Genomic DNA, 19,563 nt, shown 5'->3' with positions numbered 1-19,563 from the left:
TTGTGTTGTTGCACTGCAGTGGGAGTACACCTTGGATGGTCTTTGGAGAACAGGGCATAATTTTTTGGCCTCTGCTTCTCTAGTGTCTCCTTAGCCTGGTAGCCAGTGCTGTGAGCTTTGTTTAGCAGTCTCTAGGGCTTCAGATAGAGTCAGGCCCTTGTATTTTCCAGTAGCCGAGTCTTATTCTTAACTCTACACCTTTTGTAGTTCCACCAGCTGACTAACTTCTCTCTGAGTCACCTAATCTTATCCTCCAACCTCATTTCCAGGGTGGGTACATACTGTTGTCTTCGATTGTGTAGCCAAGCATCTGGATACAGAGGCTGTAGCATATACCGGTTCATTGGTTTGAGTATGTGGTTAGTATGGATTGTCATGAGGGCTCTATTGGCATCTTCTACATACTATCTGATGGTACTTCTCCACTGAGCCTTGGTATCGGTCTCGAGGATTGACTGTAGCTAGTCTCCATGATCTTATGCTCATATCAGCTGCTGTGCTCTGCAATGGAGGGGGTGGCAGTGAAGTTTCAGCTTCAGGTGTGGGCTGCACATCCACTTGTTCTTCCAGTCTTCTTGAGTCTGGGATGTAATGTGGAGTTGGTCTATCTCAAGCTGTGAGAGCAGCTTCCTCTTTACTATGTTGAAGCTTTGGGTAACTAGCTGTTTCTCAGTAAGTGTGGATGTAGGTCTTTGTCCATCCATAGTCCCCTCTACGTTTCCTATATCCCCTCTCATTAGGTCTACTGTTGTAGTAGCATTCCATCAATTCCAGGTTCTCTTGTCTCGTCCATGAATGGTTTGTTGCAGTAGCCACTTATCGTCAGATTGTCCTCGGTTCTCAACATCTGGCGCGGACCTTGTTAATCCGGGCGACATCCGAGCCGGCATGACTCTCCTAGTTCGTGTCACTCTCATATTTGAGGTAGGCAGGTGAAGCGTTGGGGGTCTTTTGCCCAAGGACCCTACTGGAAAGTGGGTACCAACCGGGATTGGAACCCGGTCTTCTGCGTATCAAAGGGCGGGTCTCCCGTATCAAAGGGCGGCGCTCTTAACCACTACCTATCAGTCGCTATATATATATATATATATATACATATATATATACACACACACACACACACACACACCCCTACCTTTAATAGGCCAATTTTACAAAACTAAAAACCATTATGAGCCAAATCAGCTAGAAAGAATTTAATCAAAAAAGTATGAATGATAATTGGAAATCATTTAAGAACACCTTACTAGATGCCCAGAAAGCCACATTCCCATAATTGTGGAAGAAGATGCACTGGTGAAAAAACTGACCTGGTTTAGAAGGGAAGTAAAGGAAGCTATAAAAATATATAACAAATGGAAGAAAAGGAAAGTTGATAGTAATGAATATAACCAGGAGTTAGGAATTGTAGAAAATTGATAAGGGAAGCTAAGAGATGCTAGGAGAAATCTGTGGCCAGAATAGTTAAGAAAAAATGGTTACTCACTTTCCCATAACTGTTGTTCGTCGAGATGTGTTGTTTGTGTCCATTCCAATCAGGTGTGTGCACGCCGGAAGACTTTACCCTAGCAGCGTCTGTAGGGTCAGCCTAGGAACCCCCTGGAGTGGCGCCTTCATGGCGCTCAATATAGGGCCCCACCAACCCTCCACCCCCTCAGTTCCTTCTTGCCAGCTATTCTGACAGAGGAGTAGGAGGATGGGGATTGGAATGGACATGAACAACACATCTCGAAGAACACCAGTCACGAGAAAGTGAGTAACCATTTTTTCTTCAAGTGATTGTTCATGTCCATTCCAAGCAGGTGACTCACAAGTCAAAGCTCAGGAGGTGGGGTCAGAATCATGCACAGATTGCAGCACTGTCCGTTCAAAGGCCGCATCTACCCTGGCCTATTGTGTAATTGCATAATGCATCGTAAATGTATGTATCAAGGACCACATAGCTGCCCTGCAAATTTCATGAGTGGGGACTTAGGCCTCCTCAGCGGCGTTCCTGGCGCATGTCCTTGTGGAGTGGGCAGTAATGGGCGGGGCGGGCACCTTCACCAGGCCATAAGACTCCCTAACGCAAGATGTGATCCACGACGAGATACGCTGAGAGGACACAGGGAGACCTTCCATTCTGTCTGCCACGGCCACAAAAAGTTGGACAGACTTCCAGAACAACTTACTTCTCTCTATGTAGAAGGCTACGGCTCTATGTACATCCAGTGAGTGCAGCCTGCACTCCCCATTGGAGGAGTATGGCTTGGGGTAAAACAATGGGAGGAAAATGTTCTGGGCCATGTGAAACTGGGAAACAACCTTAGGGAGGAAAACCGGCTGAGGTCTAAGTTGGACCTTGTTCTTATGAAAACCTGTGTAAGGGGGCTCAGACGTGAGGGCCCTAAGCTCTGAAACCCTTCAAGCCAAGATAATTGCTATGAGGAATGCAACCTTGAAGGAGAGATACAACAAAGAACAGGTGGCCAGTGGTTCAAATGGGGAGCCCTCATAAGTCTGAATAGGACTAGATTGAGGTTCCAGGCCGGGACAGGCTGACAAGTGTGCGAAAAGAGCCTGTCCAAACCCTTGAGGAAGCAGCAGACTACAGGGTTTACAAAGATCGAGAACCCATCTGAACCCGGATGGAAGGCAGAGATGGCTGCTAAATGAACCCTTATTGATGACAGGGACAGATCTTGATGTTTTAGGTGCAGGAGGCAGTCCAGTATGAATGGTTTGGGGGCGAGGAGAGGCGACTGATGGTGTTGCTCTGCCCAGATGGACAACCGTTTCCACTTGGCAAGGTATTTTGTCCTAGTGGAAGGTTTTCTACTACCCAGGAGGACTTGTTTCACCTGGTCCGAACTTGACAGCTCTACAGCGCTTAGCCATGGAGCATCCAGGCTGTGAGGTGAAGGGACCCCAGATTTGGGTGCCAGAGTCGACCATGGTCCTGTGTGATCAGGTCCTGGACCAGCAGTAAAGTGAGTGGAGCCGCTACCGACATTTCCAGGAGTGAAATGAACAAAGTGTTGGCGCGGCCACACCGGCACTATCATATAACTTGAGCCCGGTCGCTGCGAATCTTGAGGACCAGTGGGATAGGTGGAAAAGTATAGAGCAGGTGGCCCGCCCAAGAGAGAAGGAAGGCATCCCCGATGGACCCCAGGCTGTGACTCCTGAGGAAGCAGAATGCCTGACACTTCCTGCTGCCACAAGTGGCTAACAGGTCTATCTGGGGAGATCCCCGGAACCAGAAAATTGAGTTCACTACATCTGGTCGAAGGGACCATTCATGGCCATGGAAGGTCTGACTGACGCTGTCTGCCAGTGCATTCTGAACTCTTGGGAGATATGACGCCTGTAGGTGGATCGAGTGTTCTACGCAGAAGTCCCACAGTGCCAGGGCTTCCCAGCACAGGGGAGAAGAGCGTGCACCTCCCTATCTGTTGATATAGAACATCGCCGAGGTGTTGTCTGTAAGGACTGAGACACACCTGCCTGCTATGTGGGTTTTGAAAGTGTAGCATGCCAGATGCACCACTCTCAGCTCTTTGACACCGATGTGTAGAGCGAGGTCTGTCTGAGACCAGAGGCTTTGGGTACTGAAGTCCCCTAGGTGAGGTCCCCAGTCCAGAGCCAAGGTGTCTGTCACCAAAGAGAGAGAGGGCTGGCAAAGGGCACTCCCACACAATCCACTCACGGGTCAAGCCACCACAGGAGGGAGTCCAACACAGGATGGGGCAGGGTTACAATGCAGTCCAGAGTGTCTTGAGCTGGCTGATGCACCAATGCCAGCCAAGACTGGAGTGGGCGAAGTCTGAGTCTGGAGTGCTGCACCACGTAGGTGCATGCAGCAATGTGCCCCAGTAGTCTTCGGCAGTTCCTTGCTTAGGTGGTGGGGAACTGTCTGATGAGCCCCTGTATGATATCCCGAAGTGATCGAAGCCTGGCTTCTGGGAGGTACGCCCTGGCTGGGGTAGAGTCCAGGACCGCACCTATGAACTTTATCCTTTGCACTGGGGACAGGGTAGATTTTTCATCATTTAGGAGGAGACCCAGTTCAACGAAGGCCCTTCTTATGAATTCAACCTGAGCCTCCACCTGGGCTCCTGAGCAACCCTTGATTAGCCAGTTGTCTAGACAGAGAAAAACCTGCATCTGGCGTTTGCACAGGAATGCTGCGACGACTGCCATACATTTCGTGAATACTCGGGGTCGGTCAACAGTCCAAATGGGAGGATGGCAAACTGATAGTGGCCTCTGCTGACTACCAATCTGAGATAGCATCTGTGATGTGGGACTATTGCGATATGAAAATACGTGTCCTTCCAAGTTGAGGGCAGCGTAGCAGTCTCCTGGATCCAGTGAGGGGATAATGGAAGTTAGTGAGACCATGCGACACTTGAGTTTCTTTTTTACATGCTTGTTGAGCTGTCGCGGGTCCAGGATAAGTCTGAGGCCCCCCTTGGCCTTTGGTATTAGGAAATACCAGGAGTAGAACCCCTTGTCCCTTAGCTCCTGAGGAACCTCCTCCACTGCCCCTACACAGAGGAGGGACTGCACTTCTTGAATTAGAAGTTGCTCTAAGAGAGATGAGGAAGAGATTTGGGGGGGAGGGAGGTAATAGAATTGGATAGCATATCCCCTCTCTACCATGCGGAGCACCCAGCGGTCTGAAGTGATTCGGGACCAAGCACAGTAGAAAGGGGATCGATGGGATGAGAAGGATCCAGAAGTCGTACTGGAAGGCCAACCTCGACCATACACTCAAAAGGGTGGTTAAGGCCCAGGTGGAGGCTTGGGCTGGTTAGAGTTTTGCCCATAGGAGGGAGGTTGCCTGCTCCTAGTACTCCCGTTTCGCCTACATGGAATGTCCTGGCGGTTTTGCGGTTGATAAGGCTGAGGGGCAGCTGAGGCTTAAAATGTCGGCGCTGGGTAGCCGGCGTATGAGCTCCCAACGACCGCAGGGTAGCTCTCGAGTCTTTCAAACTATGAAGTCTCTTATCTGTCTTTTCAGGGACAAGAGTTGATCCCTCAGAAGGAAGGTCCTGTATGGTCTGTTGGACCTCGTGTGGCAGTCCAGAGACCTGCAGCCAGGAGCCTCATGTCATCACTACCCCTGTGCCCAACGTGCAGGAGGCTCCATCCGCCGCGTCCAGAACCACTCGCAGAGATGCTCTGGAGACCAGTTTCCCCTCCTCCCTGAGTGTAGAGACCTCCACCTGAGCTTCCTGGGGAAGGAGCTCCACAAACTTAGCCATAGATGAGCAGATGTTATGTCTGCAGCGGCTTACTATGGCCTGCTGGTTGGCTATCCCGAGTCAAACAGACCTTTCGGACAAATAGGTCCAGTTTCTCGGCGTGCCTGTTTTTCGGGGTGGAGCCCTGAAAACCTTGGCATTCTCTCTGATTGGCTGCATCGACCACCAAAGAGTCTGGGGGAGGGTGGGTATAAAGATGTTTGTACCCCTTAGATGGAATGAAGTAGTGGTGCTCAGTTTTCTTGGCCATGGGGCCAGGGAAGCAGGGGGTTGCCACAGATTTTTAGATGTATCAGTTCCAGTTTTAATCAGTGGCAATGCAACCCTGGATGGCCAGAGTGGGCCAGGATATCAATGACAGGGTCTACATCCTTCTCCACCTCCTCTGCCTGTATCCCCAGGCTTTGGGCCTCCCGCCTCAGGAGCTGTCGAACACCACAGCTGTCCTCCAGAGCTGGGGCTGTCGATGTCTATGTCCCCACAACCACTTCATCAGGTAAGGATGAGGATAAGAGGACAGGTAGCGGGCCCTGTTCACTACCTTCAGCACCCGTGGGGTCCCTGGGCACCCGGTGCTCGATCCATGAGCCCAGAGCTGATGGAGAGTTTGGCACCACAGTCAGCGCCGGGACCAAGTCTGGCAGTACTGAGGTCGACAGCGTCAGCGGGGTGGGAACTGGAGCCTCTGGTGGTGCCGTTGTCTGGAGAAATGGTGCTGGAGCTGGTTGAATTATCGATGCCGGAGCTGTCTGATCCATCAGTGCTGCTCTTGCAGATGGCAGTGCTGCCACTGGGGGTGCCAACGCTGACTATAGGATGAAGGATGCTGCCGACACCGATGCAGTTCTGTACCGCGGACTGCAGACTTGACCCTGGCTCTGATGGTAAGCCCAGGATGTCCAGAAGGGCCATTGGCCAGGAGATTGCCATTGTTGCTGCCACGGTGCAGGATATGGCTGGTAATTCCACCACGCCCTGGATCTCCTGCTCCACGACCTGCTGGAGCAATTAGAGTCTGCCTCTGATTCTGAGGTCTCTGAGTAGGACAACCACGGAGGAGTAGTACCCTGAGTCGTCAACAATCGGTGCTCCGACTCCGGGGAGCGGTGTGGTTCTTGCACCTGTATGGGCAGTGCCGGAGATGGAGGCCGGCGGGCCATCATGGCCGCTTTACCTGTGGAGTGGAACAGGGGGTGCGCAGTCACCGGCTATTTAACCCTCCCTTGCGGGGAGGAAGGTACTGGGAGGTGCATCAAGTCCATGGCCGCCTCAAATGCCTCCGGCGTCGATGGTGGCTGTATGTCCCCCTGGTGGTCGGGTGACTGGAGGCGAGGGGGGAGGGGTTCGGACTTGACTGGACCCCGGCCAGGACAGGAGTCGACGAAAACCTGGGCAGAAGCAAGGAGGAGGCACTTGTGGACGCTGGCGATCCTGTAAGTTTTGGGAGGGGTGAACAGCCCCTCACCGGCCTCTTCTTTTTTACTGTCAGCGGGGATGATGAGTGGTGCCATACTGAGGCCAACTAGTGGCACTACCAGTGGGCTTTAGAGTCTTTTGCTGGGCCCATTTTGTGCACCTTTGGTGCCGGAGCACTGCGCACCGAGGAGGTGGTGCTCAGCGCCGGGTCACTGGGTTCCGGGTCAGACTGTGGTCTCAAAGCCGCCCCCATTAGCAGGAGTTTTAATCTCTGCTCTCAATCTTTAAGGATTCTGGGGTGGAAACCCTTGCAAAAGTGGCACTTCTCCTTCTAGTGACTCTCACCAAGGCACCACAGGCAGGAAGAGTGAGGATCACTTTTGGGCAGAAACTTGCCACAGGCCTCACAGATCTTAAACCCTGGAGACAGGGATATACCCCAGGAGGGGGGAAAAGATGTCCTAACAACCAACTAACTATAACTATAGGGAAACAACTATTAAACTGAGAACTATATACAACTAAGGTCTATCAGATACTACTAAGATGCTTGCTGCGAGAGCGAGCCAAGTTCCAGCTAGTCATCACCAGCAATAAGAAAGAATTGAGGGGGTGGTGAGTCAGCAGGGCCCTATACTGGGCGCCATGAAGGCGCCACTCTAGGAGGCGCCCAGGCCAACCCTACAGACGCTGCTATGGTAAAATCTTCCGGCTGGCGTGCACACGGCGCACGCACACACCTGCTTGTAATGGATATGAATAATCACTCGAAGAACAATGAGTTTTTAAAATATATTTAGAACAAAAATAATCTTGACAATAGTACTTGTCTGTTACTACATGAAAATGGTAGAATTAGCAATAATAATGCGGAGAAGTCTTGGAGCAGCAAGGAAGTTCCAGAAGACTAGAAGAAAGCTAATAGTGCTCCAAATTTTAAAAAGGGTAAATGAGATGATCTAGGTAATAATAAGCCTGTCACAGCCTGTCCTGGATCCCAGGTCTCAGAATGTAATCAAAAACAGATCATGTCGGTGTGTTTCCAGTGCAGTCCCATAGGACTGATTCTTGGCCCACACTATTTAACATTTTTATCAATATTTGGAAGAAAACAAAATCATCATTGACAAAGTTTGCACATGACACACAAATTGGGGAATGCTAAATAACGAGGAGGGTGGGTAACTGATTCAGAGTAATCTGGGTCACTTCGTAAGGTAAACTAGTGCAAGCAAGCAATATGTGTTTTAATAAAAGTAGCAAATGTAAACATTTACATCTAGGAACAAAGAATTTAAACCATACTTGCAGGATGGGGGACTCTATCCTGAAGAAGATTTGGGGGGCTGTGGTGGATAATCAGCAGAAAATGAGCTCCCAATGTGATGCTGTGGCCAGAAGACCTACGGCTATCATGGAATGCTTAATTAGGGCAATGTTGAGTAGGAATAGAGAAATTATTTTACCTCTGTATTTGACACTAATGCAACCACTACTGGAATACTGTGTCCTGTTCTGGTGTCCACAATTCAAGAAGGTTATTGATAAATTGGAGAGGGTTCATACAAGAGCCACAAGAATGATTAAAAGATAAGAAAACATGCCTTATTATGGTAAGCGTCAAAGAGGTTATTCTATTTACCTTAAAGTGAAGGTGTGACTTGATTAGTGTCTCTCTACCTGGGGAACAAATATTTAATAATGCGTTCTTCAATCTAGCAGAAAAAGGTCTAATATGATCTTCCAGTGGCTGGAAACTGAAGCTAGGCAAATTCAGACTGGAAGCAAGGCATATATTTTTCACAGTGAGGGTATTTAACCACTACAACAATTCAGCGACAGTCATGGTGGATTCTTCATCACGGGTAATTTTTAAATCAAGATAGGACTTTTTTCTAAAAGAGCTGTTCTAGAATAAAACAATTATTTCAGGAAAGTTCTATGGTCTGTGTTATACAGGTCAGAATAGATTGATCAGAACTGTGGTCCCTTCTGGATTTTGAATACGTAAGTAGTCTCTACAGGCTCTAAGGGAGCAATAGGTTTTGCAGATAAATTGTCTATGGTCAAAAAATTTCAGAAACACAAACTCAACTTATGCCTTAACAGCCTCCCTGGCGGTTTCTAGCAGCAGTCAAGGCCCCAGTGACTACCTTGGGTGGGGCTGGCCTTAGACTTCTTTGCTACTGGATGGGAAACTGTTCCAAGACGGTACAAAAAGCACAAAAAGACTAGCTATAATCAGGCTCCAGGTACAGAACAAAGATCCTTGCTCTCTGCAGAGAAGCTGCCATTATCCAAGGTCAGTCGCTGATAGTAGAGTAATCCCTGCAAAGCCAGAGCAGAGGGTAGGGGGAGTGAGAACAGTTGCTGGATAGAGAACTGGGCACCAAAATCTTTCCTCAGCCAAATTGGTGAAGCTCCTAGATTAGACCAGTTAGCTAAGGCACTCACTGAGCCATTAATATTGATTTTCAATAAATCTTGGAGCAGCAAGGAAGTTCCAGAAGACTGGAAGAAAGCTAGTATTGCTGCAACTTTTAAAAAGAGTAAACAAGATGACCTAGGTAATTATAAGCCTGTCACAGCCTGACCTGGATCGCAGGCACGTTAATACAGTGGTTGAGCAATCCAGTTTTCATATTACTCCAGCTCCTACATCAGCAGAAAACTGTTTTACTAAAGCAATTCAAACATTTCACCTGACGTGATCCTTAGGAGACAGTTTACAAGTAATTTCTACACTGACTTAACAGCATTAATATGGAAACATCTTACTACAAACACCAAACAAAGGGGATATGAGGCAGCAATATATAGTATAGCTTATATTCATCCATTAACTGAAATATAAACAGCAGCAACAAAACATGTCAAGAAAAATTAACCCCAATTCTAACTATTGATTATGCTATTCACATCGCATATTACATATGGGATGGGGATAGTGTAGTTTATCACTTTCATGGGGAATTATTCATTTAAAACCAATGAACGTTGAGTGTAAGGAATAGCAAAGCGCACAGATTTTCCCCCGGCTGTATTTAGAAACAAAGCCCTATTAGGTTATTTTATCCATCCATCCACCTGCCAATAAAGGATTGTCTTGAATATTCAAATGATTTGTCCAATCTAATTTTAAGTGATTGAAGCAGCAGGAGACTACTTCAGTCTAGCTGACCTCTTATTAAGTGTACCTTTGGTCAATTTCAATCAAATTACATCTATCTACATGCCACTGTTACACCCTAAACAATTATTCCTCCTTGGTGTTTTCACTGCCTTTAAATATTGACCATACGTACGATTATATCCCTGTTAGTTATTGCACCATACATATTTTAGTTTTTTAAACCTTTAGTAGCTCTGAATACATTCTTCTAGGTGCTAAAATATTCTTACCCAGTTCATTAGTATTTTTTGGATACTGAGACCTAGAACTCTAAATAGTACCATAGGCGTGATATGACATGGGTCAGATACAGAAGAACTGTCACTTCCTTGATCAGTGAAGAAATTTCTCTGTATTATACTGCATAAAGTGCTATTGGCTGTTTTTGTCATTAATATTGAACGACCAGATCATGTCTAATTTGCTTTGCACAAAAACTTGTTGAGCTATTTCTAGTTCAGTAACGTACCATTCCCTTCTGAGCATTTGACCAGGAGGACAGAGTCAGAGTATCTTCTCAGACTATGCTGAAATATCCTATTTTTGATACTCCATCCTCCTTCCCTCACACCCAGCTTGCTCTTTTCATCTACTTGTCACGTCTTCCCGTAGCTACCATTATTATGATTACAGTGGAGCCTAGTAGCTATACCTTAGATCGGGTTGTGTTCTAAAATGGGTTTAAAATAATTTTTTCTCTCCTTAATATAGAAGTTCTTTTAGAGTGAATTTCACACATGGTTAGTTTTCACACACTTTCTCTTGTTGAATTTAATACAGAAAATCTGAAATTGGGCTTTTTACGAACCTTGTCCTTGGCAGTCCAAACTTTCACTGTTAACAGTGAAACCATTTACCTACACAATTGGTAGACAGATTTATCCCTTAGTACATCTGATGCAATATGTACTTTTAATTGTATTTTGGGTCTTTTTAAGAGATTCATAATAGTTGAAACTATGTGTGACAAATTTTTGTCAAATATACTCTTCTCTGTTGTATAGATAAAAAACAGACTCCATTAATATAGTTACAGTTTTCAGTCAGATTATATGCTACTAGGTAGAAGATTTTATATATGGGGGTCTGGCACACAGCACTGATGTGAAATGTACACTTCTCCATCTCAGACAGGTTTGCTCCCGTTACTTAGTCATCTACCATTAAACATGAAAAAACCACAGGAAATTAATAGACAAAAAAAACTTAATTGTAAAATAGTCAAGTTAACTTGTACTACACACAATACACCTGACACAAACACAAACAAGCGAGGAATGAAAAAAGTTATGCCATTACAGCACAGACCCTTCAATGCTCTAGCCACAATCATACACTTTGCCATTACCACATTCACACATCACAGATCCCACACCACAACCTTAAAACTCGTTTGTAATTTCACCAGATATAATTCAAGTTTTGTGTCTGGACCAAGACTATGTACCTCTAAGGCATTAGCTATTTGAAGCTGGAAGATTGATCAACAAAGCTTACCTTTAAGAATCTATTAACATGCAATGGAAACTCTGGCTGCCACTCCTGATACCTAGAAAAGCAAAAATCAAGTGTGTATTAGGTTTCTCCTGCCAACCATTTCCGTGATGCCAACAAATCTTGAGGTATAAAGCATGACCTCAAACTTGAGCCACCACTTCCGGACGGAAATTTAGGAGCTCTCCAAACAAAGGTTTGGTACTGTTTTGGGTTCATAATTTAATTACTGCCAATACAACTATCCTCAATGTGCTGGACAGACTAACAGAATGTAAAATGAGCCAAAGGTTAGTTATGAGGAAATTTTCTGTAAGGAACCTAAAGATCTTCCACCAATCTTCAGAGACTGAAGATGACAAATTCTTCTGTTTAACTCAAGAATTCACCCACAGGTGTTAATCTTTCAGTTCTGCAGAGGTAAGGAACAAACACCTCTTGTGTGCTCAAGCAAATTTTCATTATTTGCAATAGGACTGAGGCCATAGGTTACTTTCAGTTAAAATGGTCACCATTTACCTAGGGCCTGTGCAATAGATCAGAATGTCCATATCAGTGTAAGAGGGGAGTTTCTGAGGAGTAACTGCAGATCCTGTGCTCAGAGGTAACAGCCTTGGCTAATTTGTGAGTTTGGTATGTTTCTGTAAAGGCCTTGTGATTGGGTTTTCAAGTCTCTCCAGTCCATGTGTGTGATCTCTCCAGGTGTTTTAAATTATTCTTGTTAACAAAGGAGTTGTGCTAACCCAATTACACTAGCTAAATACGCCAGCTGCAAAGTGAACTCTGAGTCAGAGAATAGGCAAATGCTAACGGGAGCGTTTGAAGGAATTTGTAGCAGGGAATTTGCTTATCTTCTACCTAGGTACATTTCTGTATCAGTAATAATGGGTAACATTGGAACAGTATTTGCAGCCTGGAGGAGATGTCCATGTTTTCCTTCCTGACTAAAGGCACTAGAGTTTTCCTGAATGTGAAGTGCAAATTGATTGGAAGAAAAGATTTGTGGTCTTGAAGAACCATCAACCTGACAGCACCAAAGAGAATGAAGACTTCTTGAACAACAAGATCTGGGAATCACTGCCACAGATTCAACAAGGGAAGGAATTAACAATGAAGGAGCCAAAAGTAGAAATCAGAAAAGAGGATTGGCAGTTTATGATCACTAGAGGAAAGTGAACCAGAAGACATTCTACATAGCAGAATACATTATCAGGTAGGGTTCAAAAAAGAAGTAGAGACGTTCACAGAAGATAGGTCCATCAATGGCTATTAGCCAGGATGGGCAGGGATAGTGTCCCTAGCCTCTGTTTGCCAGAAGCTGGGAATGGGCAACAGAGGATGGACCACTTGATAGCCTGTGCTGTTCATTCCCTCTGGGGCAACTAGCATTGGCCACTGTCGGAGCACAGGATACTGAGCTAGATGGACCTTTGGTCTGACCCAGTATGGATATTCTTATGTAGTCTACAAGGCATCTGCAGAAAATCTCTCTGAAATTTCACTAGAGAAACAAAATAAAGCTGCAGGGGACATATGAGGATGGCTGCTCTGCTCAATCCAGAAGGACATCACACCTGCCCAACAGAAGACAAGAACAGTCCCTGTTTTCAGGGACTCCATGTTAAGAGAAGTGAGTAAAAAATTCTGCAAGAGACAAAAAAAACAGAAGAATTGTGTGCCACCTTCCTGGAATTAAGAGAAGAAATATGATAAGATGGCATTCTGAAGCTGGTGCACAAGACTCTGCTGACAATGAAAATATTGGCACTAGTGGCATGACATCACGCTTCAAAGATTATTGAACACTTCAGGGATCTTGGAAGAGAGGAAAGGTCAGGTGATATTTCTGGAGAGCCTGTTTATCTCATGGGCAAAGGGGAGGTGAACCTTTGAGCTAGGTAAGTGATATAAAATAGAGGGATTTGTTTTCGTGGAATGTTAGCCATGTTCCATGGAAAAGACATCTAGAGAGTTTGAATGGCCTTCATCACAATGGCACAGAAACCAATTTTGTAGAATAGACTAGTTAGATTGTTTGGAAGTCATTTAATAACAAACAGTAATGGAGTAAACACAGTACAAACACCATGCAATGCAGACTAAAGGAGTCATGATCATGATGAATCATGGTGTCAAGGGATGTGAAGAGAAGAAATACAATTACTGCAAAAAGTAAAAGGAATTAGAAATTCAGGCACCTATCAGCATACAACCTATATTCTTCCACTCAGACAGACCTCACCATTGCCACAACTATACGTCGAAGACCACAACTTTAATTTCAGCCTTTTAGAAATGCGATCCATGCAAAGGCTTCACTACCACCGCCAAGCAAAAACTACTATATTAAACATGCCAAAATAACAGCAACTTGATTAAGGGAGTATGTGCAGAAGGAAAGGTTGTGGGTAGTTTGTTGTGTCCATTTCTTCAGACAAAACGGCCCTCGGCCTTCATCATTGGAATCAGATGTTTTTAGAAAATTCACACTGCTTATTAATTATAATTCCATCATATCCTAGTGCTTACATAGGAACATAGGACTCAAAGGAACCTCCTAGATCATCAAGTCCAGTCCCGATACTGCAGGCAACTATGTCTTACTCCCATTCATAAATTTATCAAACTCCATCTTAGAACAAGGTAGATTTTCTTTTTCCACTATTTCTATTGGAAGTCTATCCCAGAACCTCACTCATCTCATGGTCAGAAACCTTCTTCTAATTTCCAGCCTAAATTTTTTCATGGCTAGCTCACACCCATTTGCTCTTGTTCTAACATTGTCCTTTAATGACTAGAATTGTAGACAATATTCTAGATGAGGTCTCATCAGTGCCTTGTACAACGGCATTAATACTTCCCTAGCTCTCTGCCAACTCACCTCACAAATCTTAGGATCACATTTGCCTTTTTTTTTTTTTTTTTTTTAATAAATGCATTTCTTTGGTGGCTCATAATTATCCTGTAAACTAATACACACAGGTCTTTCTTCTCCTCTGTTGCTTCCAACTGATGAGCCGCAACTTACAGCAGAAATACTTGCTATTAGTTCCTAAGTACATGATCTTGCACTTTGTACTCTTAAATTTCATCTAATTTCATCCAGTCCTCTAGGTCATCCAATTCTTCCTGTATAATATTCTGATCCCCCTCTGTACTGACAATGCCACCCACCTTTGTGTCATCAGAAAATTTCATTAGCACATTCCTATCTTTTGTGCTAAGGTCACTAATAAAAATATTAAAATAAGATTGGTACAAATACTTGAGGAACTTGACTAGTAACCTCCCCCTCTAGCCTATTCCTTACTCATGTTATTATTCTTGTACTAATCCCCATCTTCTCCAACAAAACTGATAATTTCCAATATGGTACCAAGTCAAGCGCATTATTAAAGTGCAAACAGACTAGATTTACTATATTTCCTTTGTCTAAGAAATCATTTATCTTCTCAAAGAAAAGTATCATGTTAGTCTGGCACAGTCTACCTTTGCAGACCCTTGTTGCATTTTGTCCCATTTTTCACTTAAGTCCATATTTCTAATTATTCTTTCCTTCAAAATTTGGTTCAAAAGTTTTGTATTCTTTGAAGTCAGACTAACAGGTCACTAGCTGCCGGAATCGCTTTTCTTCCCTTCTTAAATACAGCTACAATGTTAGTTATTCTCCACTCCAGTTTTGATAGATTTATTAAAAAACTTTGCTACTGGACTTGCAACTTCATAGATTCAAAGGCTAGAAGGGACCATTTTGATCATCCACTCTGACCTCTGTATAATGAAGACCATAGAGCTTCCCCAAAACAATTCCCACAGCCTCTCTTTTAGAAAAAACATCCAATCTTGGTTTTAAAATTGTCATTGATGGAAAATCCACCATGATGCTTGGTAAATTTTTCTAATGGTTAAATATCCTCATTATGAAAAATTTATGCCTTGCTTCCAGTCTGAAGTTGTCTAGTTTTAACTTCCAGCCATTGGATCACGTTATGCCTTTCTCTGCTAGACTGAAGAGTCCGTTATTAAATATTTGTTCCTCAGGTAAATATTTATAAACTGTAATCAAATTACTTTTTTTAGCCTTCTTTGTTCAACTTCGGGCTCTTCTATGAACCCTCGCCAATTTATCAATATCCTTCTTGAATTAAGGATACCAGAACTGGACACAGTACTCCAGCAGCAGTTGCATTAGTGCCAAATACACAGGTAAAATCTCTATTCCTACTCGAGATTCCCTTATTTATGCATCCCAGAATAGCTTTAGCTCTTTTGGCCACAGCATTACATTGGGAGCTCATGTTCCACTGATTATCCATCACTGTCACCGAAATCATCTTCAGAGTTACTGCTTCCCAGGATAGAATCCCCCATCCGTGTGGCCTATATTCTTTGATCCTAGATGTATACATTTACCTGAATGCTTCTTGTTTGCTTGCACCCCATCTACCTAGCAACCAGATCATTCTGGGACAGTGATCTTTCTTCTTCATTATTTACCATTCCTCAGTTTGCGAGTCATCCCTATCATCAGTGATAATATTACGTTTTCTTGCAGGTCATTGATAAGAAGGTTAAATAGCATAGGGCCAAGAATGAATCTCTATGGGACCCTGCTGGAAACACAATCACGTGATGACAATTCCTCATTCACAGACAAACTCTAAAACCTCTCAGCAGTTAGCCAGTTTTTAATCTATTTAATATGTGCCATGTTAATTTTATTTTGTTCTAATTTTTTAATCAAAATGTCATGTGGCACCAAGTCAAATGCCTCAGAAAAGTCTACTATTACATTAATGCTATTACCTTTATCAACTAAACTTATCTCATAAAAAAAAGCAAGTTAGTTTGACAGGATCTATTTTGCATAAACCCATGTTGATTTTCATTCATTACATTACCCTACTTCAATTCTTTAGTACTCAAGTCCTGTATCTACGGCTCCATTATCTTGCCTGAGATTGACATCAGGCTAAGAGGCCTACAATTATCCAGGTCATCCCATTTACCATTTAAAATATTGGTCCACCTTAACTTTCTTCCTGTTTCCTGGAATTTCCCTGCTACCCCAAGGTGGTAGAGAAGGAACTGATGATAGGTCGCCCAGGCAGCCATGGTATCTGCCACAAGAAGGCATGGGGCACATGCACTGGCAGAATGGACACTGCTAGCTAGAAATGTTCAATCAAGGGCTTGAGAGGTGCATGCGTACCTAAAGTAGAGCACGAACAGAGATGCTACTCGAATCAGCAGTAAGCTCCCAGCTGCACTGTATATATATCCTCTGTAGTAAATTGTTGGGATATTTGTTAAAATCCAATTCCATTTCTTCTTAAAACAAATAAGAAAAAGGGGATACAGAAAAAGAGAGAAACAAATTCGGTCTGATACTTGCAGTTCAGTTCTTAGAAAAACACTGGCAAAGTACATATTATATTACCTGATTATAGGGCTGTTGATTAATCGCAGTTAACTCACGAGATTAACCCAAAAATTTAATTGGGATTAAAAAAATTAATCATCATTAATTACAAATTTTAATCGCACTGTTAAATAGAATACTAATTTAAATGTATTAAATACATATATATTGATTTTAATAACACAGAATACACAGTGTACGTTGCTCACTTTGTATTATTTTTATTACAAATATTGGCACTGTAACAATGAACAAAAGAAATCGTATTTTTCAATTCACCTCATACAAGTAGCATAATGCAATCACTTTATTGTGAAAGTGCAACTTACAAATGTAGGGTTTTTTGTGTTACATAACTGCACTCAAATACAAAACAATGTAAAACTTCAGAGCCTACAAGTCCACTCCAAGTCTTGTTCAGCCAATCACTAAGACAACAAGTTTGTTTACATTTACAGGAGATAGTGCTGCTGGCTTCTTACTTACAATGTCACCTGAAAATAAGACTAGGCGTTCACATGAAACTTTTGTAGCTGGCATTGAAAGGTATTTACGCACCAGATAGGTTAAACATTTGTATGCCCCTTCATGCTTCGGCTACCATTCCAGAGGACATGCTTCCATGGTGATGACGCTTGTTAAAAAAAATAATGCGTTAATTACATTTTAGACTGAATTCCTTGGGGGAGAATAGCATGTCTCCTGCTCTGTTTTACCCACATTCTGCCATATATTTCATGTTATAGCAGTCTCAGATGATAACCCAGCATACGCTGTTCATTTTAAGAACACTTTCACTGCAGAGTTGACAAAATGTAAAGAAGGTACCAATGTAAGATTTCTAGAGCTACAGCACTCAACTCAAGGTTTAAGAATCTAAAGTGCCTTCCAAAATGTGAGACGGACAAGGTGTGGAGCATGCTTTCAGAAGTCTTAAAAGAGCAACACTCCAATGTGGAAACTACAGAACCTAAACCACCAAAAAAGAAAATGAACCTTTTAGCTGGTGGCATCTGACTCCTATAATGAATGTAAACATTTGTCGCTCTGCACTGCTTTGGACCATTGCTGAACAGAACCCCTCATCAGCATGGAAGCATGTCCTCTGCAGTAGTGGTTGAAGCATGAAGGGACATATGAATCTTCAGCACATCTTGCAACACCAACTACAAGTGCCATGCGAATGCCTGCTCCCATTTCCAGGTGACATTGTAAACAAGAAGCGGGAAGCATTATCTCCTGCAAAATCTAAACAAACTTGTTTGTCTGAGTGAATGGCTGAACGAGAAGTAGGACTGAGTGAACTTGTAGGCTCTGAAGTTTTACATTGTTTTATTTTTGAACGTAGTTATTTTTTGTACATAATTCCACATTTATAAGTTCATCTTTCATGATAAAGAGATAGCACTACAATACATGTATTATGTGAATTGAAAAATACTATTTCTTTTGCTCTTTACAGCACAAATATTTATAATCAAATATAAAGTGAGCATATTTGAAAATGTAGAAAACACCCAAAAATATTTAAATAAATGGTATTCTATTTTTGTAATTGTGTGATTAACTTTTGTAACCACTTGACAGCCCCTATTATCCACCAAAGGACTTGAGAAACTTAACTAGAGAGGCCTAAAGCATCGTTCAGCTTGCCTCTTTGGTCATAGCAAAGCATTGCAAAGTTCACTCTGTCCTCACTAGACAAGCTGACTCTTATTAGATGGAAGACAAGATGAGAAAAGAAGGTAGGAGGAATAAGATGGGGAAGAAATTGACACTACAGAGGATGGAGTATCGTTTGGTTTGCTTTCCTCAACTCATCTGGTCAGACCATGTTTCAAAATCAGGAAAAAAGACTTAATGGTATGACAGAATAGCTCTGGGTTTCACCTACTGGTGATGGTGCTGGCCATGATCCTGACACCATGCATAACCAAATTACCAGCTGCTCCCCAGAAAAGCAAAGTCAAACATGGATAGCAACCTTCTCCCATGGAAGCTGATAAGTAATAATAAAGGTCCAGACATGCACACGTCATCTGATCGTAAACATTTTGGCCTGTTGCTATCAACAATTCTGACCTAAACACTGTTAACTAGAGGCTTGTCAAAGCTCCTAGTGAGGTAAAGGCAGCTTACATTGTTCCTTGATTTAAATCACTCCACCCTGACATTATAGGAGGCTGTCAGTGCCAAATACTTCCCATTGTAAACTCATGTTTTAATTTGCTTGTAAATTTACAAGCTGTAATTGTTTGGGCTGAAATTTTCCCTGCTGGGTGCCTGCCCGAGGCTGAACTGTTTTGAAAAGCTTCCATTAAAAAACAGTTCAGCTGTTTCTCAGACTGAAGTTAGGGGGAAACTATATTGTTTTGCACATTAAAATGTTCTTACAATTAAGTTCCAGTGCCTCCATACTTTGGCATAGGAACTTTAAACGCAGTAGGAATAGAGAGAGTGATGACTGCCCTTGTGTCAGCGATGTGCCTTTTGTCATCCTTGTGAAAATCCACTGTAATCTGGCTGAGTTATAAACCTCTGAAAGTCAGTTTGTGCTGAGGAGAGGCTTCAAAGTTTTCATATGCATGCTCCATCCCCACACAGCTTTTATGAGCCCAGATTGTACATGCACTACCCGGCGACACCATCACAGGACCTAACCAGATCAGCCACACCATCACTGGTTCATTCACCTGCTCGTCCACCAATGTAATATACGCCATCATATGCCAGCAACGCCCCTCTGCTATGTACATCAGCCAAACTGGACAGTCACTACGGAAAAGGATAAATGGACACAAATCAGACAT

The 19,563-nt window shown here is 43.4% G+C and overlaps 1 protein-coding gene across 3 annotated transcripts in view; it reads right to left on the bottom strand.

Annotated features, from left to right (window-relative positions):
* Positions 1 to 19,563, bottom strand: part of STAG1 (STAG1 cohesin complex component) — a 352,185-nt gene that overhangs the window by 308,900 nt on the left and 23,722 nt on the right. The window contains exons 2-3 of one of the 3 annotated variants that reach the window (XM_075068598.1): positions 19,447 to 19,528; positions 11,335 to 11,386 (exon numbers count right to left, since the gene is read on the bottom strand). The exons of 1 other annotated variant lie outside the window; for it this stretch is intronic. The gene's annotated coding sequence lies outside the window, so the exon portion shown is untranslated. The remainder of the gene's footprint in view (positions 1 to 11,334; positions 11,387 to 19,446; positions 19,529 to 19,563) is intronic. One more of the 3 variants, XM_032778796.2, reaches the window with a different exon arrangement.

Source organism: Chelonoidis abingdonii, chromosome 8 (assembly GCF_003597395.2).
Source record: "Chelonoidis abingdonii isolate Lonesome George chromosome 8, CheloAbing_2.0, whole genome shotgun sequence".
Classification (NCBI taxonomy): domain Eukaryota; kingdom Metazoa; phylum Chordata; order Testudines; family Testudinidae; genus Chelonoidis; species Chelonoidis abingdonii.
Note: the sequence above shows the minus strand (reverse complement) of the source record. Positions and strands in the feature narration are given on the sequence as shown.